At 34.0% G+C, this 15,783-nt stretch overlaps 1 protein-coding gene across 3 annotated transcripts in view; it reads right to left on the bottom strand.

Moving 5' to 3' along the window:
- LOC106718699 (autophagy-related protein 16-1) overlaps positions 1–15,783 on the bottom strand; it is a 123,529-nt gene that overhangs the window by 20,671 nt on the left and 87,075 nt on the right. The window lies entirely within an intron of this gene.

A 15,783-nucleotide genomic window follows, 5' to 3' on the forward strand; every position in this document is an offset into this window, starting at 1 on the left:
TATCTTGTTCATGACGAAGAAAGCTTGTTAATATTAGAAAAAATGTACAAAAACTCAGGAAGCAAGACATTTAATTATCTATGGGATGTCAATGATTGTGGGAAATAAATAAAAAATAGTAGCGCATCGAAATCTGTCCAGTAAACGAGAGAGATTAGTCTCAGTTTGGGGTTAAAAAGAGAAGTTAAGTAATACAATGGTACGTGAACTACCGACAGTCAACATCGATAGCCATTTACACTCGGCTCCCGGCTCCCGGCTTCCACGATGAACGATTATTGTGGCAGCTACACGGCATCGTGATCTCCTCACTCAACGGTAAGCCACGGACTCCTCACGAATTGTCTCATTACGTGCCGCGTATTTGCATTCAAAGAGTCTATTAATTTAATCAGTGGACATGTCGTGTTGGACACTTAGCCGGCGCCGAGACTTAATGCACGCGGCATTTGGTTGTTACGCTGACAGAAATTACACAAGGGCATTTCCCTCGACGCGTGAAACTTGACTCATATAATAAATTCATCCGAATGAGGTAGGATATCCTTCAACGGTACGTGGGACGTGACAAGCTTGAACAGGTACGAGAGTTTGTTAATCAGATGTCCTCTTTTTTACAAAAGTTCAATTTCCTTTTATTACAAAAACGATAATTAGCGACTGCAAATTTTAAATGCATATTTATGACGGCATTAGTAACAAATCACAACCGATTAAGGTTAATAAATACTTAAAAAGTTACACTTAAAGTGCTCAATTTTTTTAAGTGATTAAGTAACCAATGAATTCGCAGACTTAGTAAAAATTTGGCATAAAACATGAATAAATGTTACTGACCATTTTAAGTGTAAAAGAGTGCAAGGTTTACTACAGAATATGTAAGTTCCAAACTTAAGAGTTGAGGAACAAGCTCGAGTTTGTAGAAACAATTAAACATTACGTGCATTGTACAGTAAGATACATTGAATGTTTACCAGGTAAACATGACGCGTGCCGTAAGATGCCGAGAGCAGTGTAATGTCCCCTTAACTCGGGTGGCAACGCGACGTCTGACCTTCTCTCGCCGTTCTTAATTACCAGCAAAATGCTCCGTTATCAGGTCTGGCCAACGACTCTCATTCCATTTGCGTACAATGAACAGTAACATAAACAAAGGCTAGGGAGACGACGGACACGCGTGCAAATACCGCACTCGCCGGAGCTTGTATGCTACATAAATTATATGCCCGCTTACTGCACACTTTTTATCGACTACTGGTTTAGCTGAAATGCCATTTGTTAAAGAAAACAGACTTTCGAGCCATGTTCGTTTCATAAAATATTTATGGTGTAAGATAATTTATAACACTAGAAACAATAATTTCCTTTGATATATTATTTACTGCTTAATTTTATATAAACATCGCAGTATAATGTAACGGTATCTTCATCAAATTACCTATTTATTGAGCAACTTAATGTAGCTATTTTACATTGTTTAGTTCATACAGATCGTAATTTATAGGGATTAGACATATTAGACCTTAATTTTAAAACTTCCGTCTTATGGTGTACCTACTCTTTGTACTTTGTAAATGGGATTATACGATGTAACATTTTTGTTTGTATTAAATATGTAATTGTATGCAACGGAACGAAATCTTACTAATCTTATAAATGCGAATGTTTATATTGATAGATGGATGGATATTGGAAGGTATCTCCGGAACGGATCAACGGATCTTGATGAAATTTAGCACAGATGTAGAACATAGTCTGGATTTTTTTTAATTCCGCGCGGACGGATTCGCGGGCGTCAGCTAGTAACAAATAAATAGACAGCTTTTCGAGAAGAACCTGACGGGGAACCACAATAAATAAAAATGGAAGTATAGCGTTTAAATAACTTTGTTATTTATGGCTATGATAAAGTAATAAATTGAAATCTTTTACCAGAAATGCTTTGGTATAATCACGATCCAGTATAGGAATTATTTAAAGTTAATCCGCGAGGCGCCATTAGGACGCGCGCAGTGTTTCAGTGAGTGGCCAACGGGACCTTATCATCGCTTTTAAATTTATTGTATAACGGCTAATTAAGAGTACACTCGTTTAGTTCGAACCCCGCGTCACGAATGTGGGGCGCCTATGTACTGTTTAGGGTTATTGCGGCGATAGAACGTCTGCACTAATTGAGGGGGGTTAGGCGATATCATCCGGACAAGGGCCACCACTCTAACGAGCTAATATAAACTGCCATCGCATCTCTACCGGGTCTAGATTACAAATGAATGGACTTGCCGACACAATGAGACCATATAAAAACGTTATGTGTGCGCTCCGAGAGCGCGCGGACGGTCTCGTTCACTAATTTGACTTTAATGCTGATTTTAGGACGACAAGCATCGTACGTTGCCGCTGCCGTATTTATTACTGTTACAATACCATCATTATCCTCGGCAGCTTTTGTTGCGACCATGTATTTGATAGCAGTTTGTGCGTCTTGTTTTGTAATAGGCTCACTGAGAACGTATACCTTAGAACCATTAATCATTTTCGACATCTAATGTGTCCTAACACCCACTTTCTCAACAAAGTGCATACATCGTTTTGTACCTTGCACCTTTAATATTAAATTACCCAATAACCTTTGGTAATTTTTTTTTGTTTATATGCAATCTCATTTCTTTAACGCTAATAAAAGTAAACATCTTTAAATGCATTAATGTACCAAGTCCTTTTAAAGAAACTAAAATATTTTTATGGTTAAATTAGTAAATTAAACCTTATTTACATAGAAAGAGCCGACTTAATTACAAAATATGTATATAAAATAAAACGTTTATAAACGACAGACGATATATCGTTGGAAAGAGCAAAGACCCTTCTACACAATTGTATTCGAGGCGCTTATCTATGCGCTATGAATTTGAATATCTGGAAATACTGTTAGAATATATAAATTAAGTTAGTGTTTCACGCAAAACAGTACACTCCTAATAAATCTAGCAGATTTCATAGCATTCTCTCATTAACTATTCAAGTTGAAGCACGTTGGTAATCGATACGTCATTTATCACTTACAGACACGAAATAAGTAGCTTATTCACAGTCTTAACTCTTTAATTAAAAAAAGAACATTACAAAAAGATTCCTAACAATCATAGCACAAAATATATTAATGATTATTAGTAGAGTTTAAATTATGTGCCCTTTTTCTAAAGTAATTACGTATACTCAACAGTACTTTTTAAAAATATTCGCTTCAAAATTTCTTCGGAGAATACAAATTGCATTTCAAATTTTTCATTATTTATCCACAGTACACTCTGACTCTACATTCATAACTAATGGTAATTGTTTCAAGTACTTCTCATTCAACTTTGTTACTCGTTAAAATAAAAGGTATGCATTAAATTATAACTTTACATTTAACACATTAATGAAAAAGAATGAAAATATTTTTACTTTAAACAAGCCCCAAGAAGCAAAGATGAATAATCTAAAAGTAACGTAAATTCTTTACCTGACAACTTGAATCGCGAATATAATTGGTAAAACAAACGTGATCAAATTCGTCAAGTGAATTATAAATAGAAGGCTTGTATTCCACGGACAGTGTTATTTTTAATAAAATTAATCGGTGGAATATTAAGTAGACGGTGTGTTGAAAATGTATTTCATTCATTTATATAATACAGACAGGTGGTTTATTTTCGAAAGCTTGATTAATATTAGGGTCGTTGCACTGCGTGCGATTTTTCATAACAATTACTGCGGAGTTAAGTCGTCACATTCAACGCACAGTATCATTTTAATGTCATTCGTTAGTTAATTACGCTGTAAAGTGACATAATCATTGTTATTAATACACTCTTATATTGGTTGTCAGGAAATAAAACATTTTACAATTCTATAATTACTTTTAAAAATTGAATAAAACATTATAATTTTATTGTTATAAAAATTAGATTACAAGTTGCCTGATGAACTATAAATTGACTAAGTAAGTACAAGCAACTAAAATGTGTCAAGTTGAAAAAGAAATAATTGAGTGAATTATTTTGCGAACATTTAAAAGACTTGAGCGGTGCATTTTTAAGCGAATCGTCTCGCAATCGCCCAACCATCAGTCCCAGGAGCCTACTTTCAAAATGGCATTTCAATTGGGTTTGAATTAATTGCTTAAACAGTTAATGATAACCTTGTTGACACACATAACGTGGATCTGTAGAAAGCAACTGTTAATCTTTCCACTGAAGAGTCGTTGTTGAAATAATAAACTTAAAAAACCAATTCAGCACAATTCTACCGCAAATAAAAATGCAATAGTAAGTAATTAAATCAATTAGTATGATAATTATTTATTGGCTGAGAGAAAGTTGCTTACGATGAATCCGTCGATTCTGGACAATTTGATCTTATTGTAATGATCGCAATACTTTTTTCTTAAGCTCGTATTTAACTACACTTTGCAAGATCATCTATTTAATTAATGTAGCTGACACCTGTGACATCGTGAGCGCGGTAAAAAAAAACTGTGTGTTCTTCTAGATTCTATATCCATTCAAAATTTCATCCAGATCCGTTGAGCCGTTCTGGAGATATTAATCCAACCATTAGCATTTATAATATCAGTAAGATTAAGAAGTAAGATGTAACGTTAAATTTATATAAGCCACCAAATTTTATAATTGAAAGTTAAAATAAAAGTTTTATATTCCATTTACTTGATTTTATTGTAAATCAATTTAATTTTGCTGTACTTTCAAACATGTAATTTTTTAGTTGCTATAAAACTGATGGCGATTTGATGTTCCTGGGTATTTGATGTCGGCAGGCTGCTTTTGTTAGTGAAATATCTGCTCCAGAAAAAACAACCAAAAATTTAATAAGTGGATATTTGATTATAGCAAAAACTGATTTAATAGTTCACGGTCTGATTTTACAGTGTCTTACAACTATAGTGTTTTTAATATTACCAAACAAACATAATATGTTCGACATCTTACTATGCTAGAAAAGACTGAATTATTTCATATTATTTCTTGTAACATAATCAAAGATATGATGAATCATAGAGGTACGGATGAACATCTTGAAGAATTAATATTTTCCCGCGCTGATTATCAAGAGATGGATGAATGCAATGGCAAATTCTCAGCACTTTTAAACGCAATCGCTATAAAACTGATTGATGATTCATGTTGTGTTGGCCGTAACGAACTTGTTGAACCAACATCTTCCGTTTGCTAACAAAGGCCGTAATCTCCGCAGGATGTAAGCGAGCTAAAAGGACCGACTATAATAACCACTCAGTCAATCTCACCGTTTTCGATAAAACAACTTAATCAACATTGGCGGGTTTTAACTTTATTACACATTACTTAAATAATTAATCTCATGAAATAATAATGATGGTCCGCGATTTTATAACTTAATAAAACTGTTTGATGGGCTAAATTAATACAACAAATTACTCTTAAGGTTAATGAGAACATAACTATCTAATATATAAAATTCTCGTGTCACAGTTTTCGTTGCCATACTCCTCCGAAACGGCTTGACCGATTCTCATGAAATTTTGTGAGCATATTCAGTAGGTCTGAGAATCGGCCAACATCTATTTTTCGTAACCCCCCCCCCCCCCCCATTTTTTTTTAACTGCGCGCGGACGGAGTCGCGGGCGACAGGTAGTAATTTTATAAACTCAGTTATTTAACCAAATAGACGTAAGCGAAAGTAAATAAGTAACAAACATGCGAACTACAACAGAGAAAACAAATTCACAACTGCCAATTAAAGATAAAAGACTTACTAATTAAACAAGTCATTTTCGTAAACCGACTTCCAAAATAGGAAAGTGAAATGTGTGTAAATTATCGAGACGAATGATCGAAATGCACTGTTTTCGTTCATTAAACAAACGAAGCTTCGTTTGTTATCCGTTATAAAATTTGAGAACAAATATAAAGAACTAACAAGCAATCGACCCCAAAAACAAAGTTACACATCGCACTTTACTTTGCCGCTGCCGGCTTTCTCACGTTTAAGCTGTTTGAGTCGCGTGGTTACATCGCATTTGATATTGAATGTTATCTTCAAACTATGGTAATGGTTTAAATTGTGCGCTCAGCGGCGCTATAAATGCACGATATAATAATAACATTGTATCATCTACGTCGGCTCCTAGATAGTATTCAGGTTAAAGGTGCAATTACAAGTGTCGATGTAAACTCCCTATCTATATGTTTACGCAGAGCTTTATTAGGTGAGTTTTATGAAAAGCTGAATACTACTAATATAAATAAGAGTTTGGTAAGTTTCGTTGGATGTATGGATGCAATGGTGTGTGTTGCTACGTAACATCAAAACGGGTGAACGAATCTAAATGAAATTTGATAAAGAGATAGAGTCTGGAGTAGACTACTAACTCAGTCAGTTATTATTTCTACGCGGACGAAGTCGCCTAGTATAATAATATTCTAAATATACTGCATACCAATTAGCATGTCCTTTGAAAATTAAACGTTAAAGGAAAGGCGCTAAATATAATCATAAAGTGTGATACAAAAGACAAGCTGCATTTTATGCACGTTGCAAATTAAAATACGTTATTTAAATTAAATCGTGTTGGCATTTTTATGTTTCCATTTCTGCAGTACGATAAAAATAATATTATATGCAAAAATATTTGGAAGCTTTATAGCAAGTTATTAAATGAAATTCAATCAGTAACGGTCATCAAGTATTTGTGAAAGTTGTAATTATTGATACTTTATTGCATACATATTAAATTACTGTACGCATTCTTTTCTGCTATAGTTTAGCTGCAATTTTTTTTAAGTAACGGTATAATAAAATAAAAAAAATTATAAATAAATATCTTCGTATTAAAATTGACTAATATTTACTTTATTATGGTGACATCAACAGTGGTAGACGCCAGCAACAAGAAATCTGTAGCACGAATAGATCGACTCCACGAACACGAATACCACGATCACACAAAAGACAGCCGTGAATAGCCGTATATGTAATTCCTCATTTCGTTTGATGAGTGTATGTATGTACCGAAGGTCAAACTTTAGTCGTCTTCCCCTTGCCACAGTTTTCTTATAAGAAAAGGATGGGAAGGAGATATGGATTTGATGGAGGAGGGGACGCATAGGAAGTTGAAATATTCTCTTTCTGAGAGTCTCCTCCGCCGACGATTAAATTCATACCAGAGAATTCAAGTGGCCGCTTGCTCGTTTGTCATCTTATAATATAAAAAATCGTAAACATAGATTTCTTTATTGTTTTGTTAGTAAAATCAAAGACGGAAATTATGTTAATTTCCTAAAGAGATTAAAAATAACTGTATTCTAATATCATTTTTAACGGCGTCAGTTAAAACATTACCATTTATTTCTGTTCTAAATAATTGAATAACCTTATTGGTAATACTGGAGTGCTGATAAGTATGTAATAATATTAGTACGTTTCACCAAACTTATGCGTTATTATCTCCGTTTAAATTAACTTAAAGTTTCATACAGTTTTAAAAGACAACCTTATGAGAATTTCATTACAGAGAATTAACTCGTAAAACTTAACACTCATGAATTAACGCGTAATTAAAAAAGCTTAACTAAAACCGTTAGTAGTTACGTAAATAACGGTTGGGTAATTAGTGAAATGTCCGTTTAATGAACTGTGTTTAAATATTTTAACGTAGGTAGTTGTATTGTTTTTGGAAACCTCATCACAACATTAAATTATTTTTATTATAAACATGCCGTAAATGAAATTATAAATTAGATTACATTGGTGCGTGCGTGCGGAACGTGGAAGGTGCTAACGCAATATCCAGAAGCGCTGTTGAAGCACGTTACCGCAGCCTGAGACTATTATAATTAGCTTTCTTCAATTTATCACTTTTATACTAACTGCATGATGGTAAGTACTGAAGTGGTTGTACATTTTTTATATTACAAAGAGTGGTTTACGTTTGATGTTATGGATTTCTAGATCTTTTACTTTAAGGGAAATTTTGGGGTCGCATATTAACACGTGACCTGTCGCTATCCATCCTTTATAGTAATCTTATTTTAATGAACCACGTGCCAATAATTATATCAATAAAGAATTCAACGGTTTAAAGAATTAATTGATGCGTATTAAAGTATGGCATTGCGAAGTGTGAAATAATTTATTGAAATGATTGAGTGAATTCCGAGCGCACGCGACAAGCGAGTAAACGTCAAGTCACTTCCGTCAAGGTGCATATCGATTACGGGTGCTTAAATTGAAAACTGTATATTCAATTATCGGACACACAACGTATCATGACTGGAGTGTCAGATCGTTTAGAAACAATTTTCGCACGCTCGAAATTCACTGGGCAAGAATAAGAGTGTGCGGTAAAAAAAGAACAAAATTGGGCGTTCGAAAAACGTGGTGACCGTGTTAAAGATTGTAGTAATGCTTTTATTGCGTGCAAACACAATCTTTAATGTGTTTATAATGACGATATCGGGCTACGTGTTAGGTGTTAAGTAATTGATAGGGCAGCTCGCTTTAGCCCGCACTATTAACACGCTAATATACAGGATTACTTTAATGAATAATGACTTCATTTGTCATAAAATTATTTACTGCCAACGCGCCATCTCCGACGCACGAAGTCGAATATTCGCGTAACTAATGATCTTCACAATAATGTTATAACCGGCCGAGTGTTACAATTTCTGTACTTTGACCATTTCATAACGCCACTTATAAACTTTGTTTATATCTAGCAGGTTGTTGAAGATTAAGGAAGGAGGAATTAAGATTAAGGAAACTGAGTAAAAGTGACGAAAACCAGTATTAACAAATTTATCTAAACCAACAAATTTAGATTTAAATTTCAATTTAGTTCGGGGATTTTATAGGAAGACAAACAGTATTTATCATTACGAAATATTACTGTTTTTTGAAAAACAAAAGTTGACATTGTCATATAAAACAATGAAGAATAAATAAGACAAGCTTTCTTTCTCAAACTAGGTGCAGGTAAAAGTGAATTTTTATGCATTATCATTTCTATAACTACTTCAATAGCCGGCGAAGATCAATAGGGAGACCTGTGGAACGATAAGCTTCGATTGTTTGCTTAAAGTTTGTACGTATCTATTTTTAATGGGCCATTCTCTAAATTATACGTTTTCATCGCGTGAAAGTTGCGATTGGGATTCAAATCCGTGCTGTAAATTGTCTCCTCGATGGGTGAAAGTATAAATTCTTTCTCGTGCCCAAGATACAGGAAGTGCGTTATTCTTATTTTTCTTGAAAAGCGTTCCGAAAGCTTTTATTAAGTTTAAATACGTGTCGGTCGATTTGTATTTAGTTGAGTGTGAAATTCGGAATAAATACCTCGCTTTGCATGAACAAACAGTTATTAGAGTAAATATTATTGAGTAAGTAATGGTTTTCGCTGGACGTCAATAGTATGAATAAATGTTAAGTGTAGGTGAAGCATTTGAAAGGTTTTGTAGTTACAGTGTAGGCAAAGTGTAGCGAACAAAGAATCGTTGTAATTTTGCGTGGTGTGTGAGACAATGCGCTGTCCGAGGCTGTTCGCCGAGCGTAACGCGGGGTGAATGAATTCAGAATCAGTTCGCGTTGTAACCACCATAACATGCCACCTAGACGAAACGTCATTACATGCCTTGAGCGATATTAAATTTACGATAAAAGAGTTGTTTGAGTTTTACTTTACTATTTTAATCACTTAATTATTTTGTAGCTTTCACTGTACTTGAATAGATAAACTTTTATGTTTTATATCTACTATGTGTATATTTTACAAAATGATCAAAAGGACTAGATATGAAAGGATAGTAAGGGTATAACATATGGGGGCATGACTATGAACCGTAAACTTATTCAATAAGTCGGCACTGCTTGGTTAGCGGTAATATCGATTTATTAATAAATACTTAATCACTCCATCTTGTAGTTGTGACAGAGAAGTCTACGATTGCGGAGATTGCATCAATTAGTTGCTTTTAATTGCAATAAATGTAGATAATGAGTCGTCTGTGGATAAATTCTTTAAATGTTATATTTACTTAGCTGCGTAAACGCGTTTTGATAGCGATCTATAATTGCATTCATTTGTTTTAAAAATGTGACAACTTCCGCGGTACACATTTTGAAGACATTTTAGGTAAATGAGGTCCAATGAAATATGCTGATAAGCGACTTTTTGGTGCTCTTGATCCGTCCAAAATGTTAGCCCATAAACGTTATCTCGCAAATTGTTACTGTAACCGAATGTAAATTAACACGAATCTCACACTTTCTTTTTCGTAAGCGCTAAAAATGTTTTTATTAAATGATGAATCGTTTTATCAAAATGATTATTAAAGATATATGCAAACTTTTAATTTTACCACTTTGTTTTTTGCACTTTACCTATTTGTTTTGTCGCATGAAAGCGACATAGAGCAGGGAAAACTGACGGTTACAATAATTAATCAATCGATGCAAATGAAATACAGAAGACTCACAGTTGAGAAGAAGTTGGGACGATTCAAAACATCCATTTGAAAACTAATTTTTTAAACAACATTACGAAAACTATTGCTAGAACAAAAGAGACGTGTTGAATGACACGAGCTTCTTCGTACAGCAGTGGGCGTTTGCCTCTGTACATCGTATTAACGACGTGAAACTGGGCCCGCGGGCGGCTACACGCCAAATTTCGCACCTATCCTATGCGTTTCATGCGCGATCCACTTGCGGATGTTTACAAGAGATCGTTCACCTACCCGATACGGCTGCGTCACACAAAATTGATTCACTAATGTTTTTTTCTTTAAATTAACTAACTCAATGGAATTACTTTTCGTATATGAATGGTAGTTTCCTCGCTAGTAAATTGCTTTTGCCGATACTCAAAGTTATAACTGTATATCAGTAACAACGGCAATAAAACAAAACAGCGTCGCTTTGCCAATTAGCTGAAGTACATGACAAATTGACGGCTATGTCAGGAAAGTCAGAGTTTATGTTTGCCAGTTTACTCCATGCAAGTTACAATTTAGGCTTAATTTTTTATCTCTGTTTTCAATCGTGGTCAATAATTATAATTTCTTTATAAACCTCATTTCAAAAATATTTTATTTTACTTAATAAATATTAATTTAAAATTCCTATAATTAGATTCATCGAATCAGATAATTTTTGCCGCGGACCGTGGTAATTATAAAATCTAGTTACATAAAATGAACATAATATTATTTAAGAAACGCTTTTAATTAATTTACATTAAGGTGAGCGGATTTCGCAAGAAGTTTTGACCCAAAAAGGTAAACGTTTTTATCTTGCTTACACGTCAACAGAAGGATCGAGACCGGAGTCCAGTTAGGGCTGCCATCTTACAAGAAAAGTAGACCCGAACGCTGCTGGCGTAAAACAAACGAAGACTAATAACTTCACAAGACTCGGCGGAAAAAAAATACATCCACTATTAGCAAAAGATTAACGTAGATTCACTCTAACCCGACATCAATGTCAAACTCGATTGTCCAAATCAAGCAAGCCCAGAGAATTGTGATGAAACCCAAAGTGTCGCAGCCCTAGGTCCAGTTAAAAGGAAGATTGCTATTAACCTGTATGTATCGCTTACAAGCTTTCACTGTTTTACGTACATGTTAATTATTCAATGTTGTTAATATTCTCTTGCTACTTTATTGTAAATTGGTTTCAATATTGAAATCTTGTAGAACTAATTACAGACATTACTAACCTACATTAACTATCGGAAACCCAGAACATGTTTTTTTTATATAGTTTATAACTCATTGATAATTAGTAAAGATATCCTTTAGCAAATTTATGACATTACAAAAAGTGACACAATATAGAAAAATATTGTAAAAATTAAAATAATATTTATGGTGACAACAGTTCTTAATTTTACGTTGGCGCACTTAAGTATTGAAAGAAGGAAAGGAAAAACATTTTTTGCCATTCAAAGAATATAAAACAAAAATAAACACACACACAAGTCCCAAACTTGGCACATTAGTGTGGCAAAATGAAGCCAGCTCAGTTATTATTGCTTATCTAAATATGTATTGCAATCGGACAGTGATCGCGGATGTTTGTTGAGATTGTAAAATTGTATACTGAATCTAAACACTATAATATCATGACAAATGACCAAAGGCTTTAAAGAATGGTGACCGCTATTGATAATTCCTTCTTCTTTCTTATCTTAATAGATTTATCATACAAATTGTCCTAGCGTTACTTCGTTGAATGAATTACGCGTAACTTTTTTTTAACAATATACCTTAATCATGACTAATCGGCGTTGATTATTTCATTGACCTCAGATTGTTGTTGTCTTTAAAAAAATTACTTAAGCAAATCTTCAAGTCTTGAAAAAAAAACTTGATTTTTTTTAAATTCAATCCATTTTTAGACACTAATCTGGTAAAACGAAAACTTAGTATATAAGGGAATCAGTTTTTATTCTTAAAAACGTAAAACCATTTAAAGATATCTTCACCGATTACAACAATTTCAAGCGGAAACGCAATGGAATCGTTAAACTAAATAAACAAAACGTGCCTGTACTAGAAACATTAGAACCTAATAAAAGGTAACATTTTCTAAGCAAAAAAAAACCCTTCAGCCTTGTAACATTATCCGACAAGGAGACATTAACATAAATATATAACACTCGCTTGGTCAAAGAAAACTATTTCTTAGTAAGTACTTGGCGAGTTGACGTCGCGCATTCCCTTACCATTCACAACCTCAAACAATTGTGTGGCAGTTTAACGTCTCTCTTCCCACGATTGTATCGTCAAAGTTAACAGAGTTTGCACAGATTTATGTTTATCTAGTCTGGCAAGTTGGTGTCACGCCGGTTTTATTGTGCAGGCCTCCTCGCCCGTACAAAGTACACGTGTGTTAAAATAAAAGGAAGAACTATTCTGTTACAAAACGAAAGCCAGCAGCCCCTTCGAATATTTTAGATTAAACAGCAATATCTTAATGAGACCTTGGAAGTCGACCGCTTTAAGTCTCTTATGTTCGTTGAAGAGAAGTACAATATGCTTAATCTTTATTATAATTATTGAATACTTTAAATACATTTATGCAATGTTAAATTCATTAAATAAATGAGTAAAAATGCTAAGTACATATATAATAGATGCACGTTTACAATTAACGGCTAACAGCAACTGTCAGTTGTTACAAATATGACTCAATAGCTGGTTTAAATAAACATAAGGATAATAAAAGAAATAACGTTACATAAAGATAATAAATGAGATGATCATTGACTGATAAGGAAGTTCGACAACACTGAGGTCGCAGTATAGGACAATAACCATAGGGGCGATGGACGAACAATAAAATCTATACGTCTTGTCAATAATTCATCATACTTTTTGTCGCAAACCACACCCGTATCTTTAGCTCTCTAACTGTATATAATGAGCTTATTTTCATGTTGGAGGGGGGTTCGCTTTATCATCAGTACATAATTGACCGGCTCTTTATAATTACCTAATGTATCATTGTCAATTTAAATATTTAAGATTGTCTGTTAGAATTTATCTTTCTTTACAACTTTTTTTCCTTTGTTTCATCGCTGTGGAAATTTTTGTATCCTATTTAACTTATACCAGTTCTCACTTAAACCAATCCTACGCCTTTTAGTACGTGGGTGACAAGATGTTGGACTATAATGAGCCACGCAACTAAGCTGGAAATCGAATTCGCGATTTGTTACATAACTACGGACTCTAATCGCTAGCAAACGTATTTATTTTTAACTTATATTTTTCTCATTACGTGAACAAACATGATGTTGATCTAAAAATGAACTTCTAACTGATGTTCAACAATCCGTTTGCGAAATATTTAACCGTGACGATCTTATAATTGTATCGTAAGTCGTTACGGTTGTTAATTTCCAGTTTCTTTGGTTATTTAAAAGAAATGAAGCTTTGCCGGAGTGTATCTCAGAAAAATCTTTCCCATTGTTATTTAAAGGAAGAGCTTAACGTTAAGTTATATTAATTAATGCTTATGCCACTATAGGGGCATGGGTCTTTATTTAAGGCGCGAGAAAACGAAACCTACAGTGAAATCAACAGGTAAGGTTTAGTTAAAAGATAGTTTATATGGTGAAATTTCATTGATCTCTGACCACCCCGCGCGATATAAGCAGTCGCTAAACTTTCTTTTTCATAAAGATAAAGTTATACACAGTAAGTTGCACTAAAAGCTTTATTATCATTGTAAATTATAGATAATTTGACGAAGACAGCGATGAAAGTGGAAAGACAATTTATTTGTGGAGATCTTGTCAAAGAGGAAAGTCGTAAAGCGCGTTGTCACACATGATAATACAAATTAAGCAAGCACTGGTCGTATCATCACGTCGCTCTGGTAATTTTCTTGATAAGCGGTTACTGCCCACTTTAATGGCATCCCCCGTGGACAGAGCCTCGTGCAAAATAAAAGGACTCTTAAATCTGTCTGACGCTTAGAACGATGCTGGTACTAAAAGGTAAGATGATGTAACAAGATATCGCAATAGTTGCCTTTCCTATTGACACTAATAAATTACAGAATCTTATATTTAACATCGTAACTAAACGGTTATAGATTAATGAAAATAAAAATATTCCAAACTATAAAAGCCACTAAAGGCTCAGATAGCTAGTTTATTTATAACCAAATGTCAACTGATGGAATTACAAAGATTGTGTTACCATTTACAATTTTGTGTGAAATACGAAAGCTTCGATACTCTGAATTTTTACCAACTTCTGACGACATTTTCAGATTTCCGTTAAAAAATAACATTATCCTGATGAAGGTCGTATCTTCACGTGAAAATATTATGGGTTAAGGCGACACGTGCCTGGTAGCATTTTGTTAAACAACAATCAAAATCATCAAACTTACAATCGTGGATCAAGTATTTTTTTAAAGAAAAAATTTCTCAATGCTCTACAAGTCCATTGAAAGTTTTCAATGTAGTCAAAACTTGTAGGGAAATCAGTATACATATTTTATTACATCGTAAACTTGATTGAAAAACTCAATAGTTGTTATTAGTTTTTAAACGATTGATTTTTTTTACTAACGTTGTTTTTTTGGGTCTGCGGTCTGTCTTGCGATTGTCCACTTGGGTGGTCGAGATAGTATTCTTACACGCACGCACCTAAATATTTCAACTCCAATGTAAAAAGATAAGATTCTAATTCGCCTGATGGTAGCCACACAGTTTTTGTTGTGTTATAAAGTACGAAGCCGCTTTGGTTATTTTTATCATTAAAAATGTAAAACTGACACATCTTGTTTGTTTTATTCACTCGTTTAATAACTACCTGTATCAAAATTTTATAATTATGAATTTGCCTTTTATTATTTACCAAAACTGCTCATATCAGGAACAAAAAGTAACTCTAATTTAATACTTATCAAATATTGCATTAGTTAATACTATTTTTTTTACATAAATACATACATTTTTGACGTTTAACACTTTAGTTTACTTAGAAAGGAGACGGTAAATTAAACTAGCGCTGAAAATAAAACTGCGTTAGATTTTGATAAGGAGCGTGGTAGGCGGAAGAATCCGAGACAATGCGTAGCGAGCGGCCTGGCAGGCTAGCGTGCACATCCGTGGAATATTTGTACGATAGTGTTGCAATTAGGGCCGTCTGGGAGGCTGGGCGACGCTATCGCGGCATCCGGCGTCGCGGCAACTATCTTGTGAGAGATCGAGCGCCACAATCG

Source organism: Papilio machaon, chromosome 9 (assembly GCF_912999745.1).
Source record: "Papilio machaon chromosome 9, ilPapMach1.1, whole genome shotgun sequence".
Lineage (NCBI taxonomy): Eukaryota > Metazoa > Arthropoda > Insecta > Lepidoptera > Papilionidae > Papilio > Papilio machaon.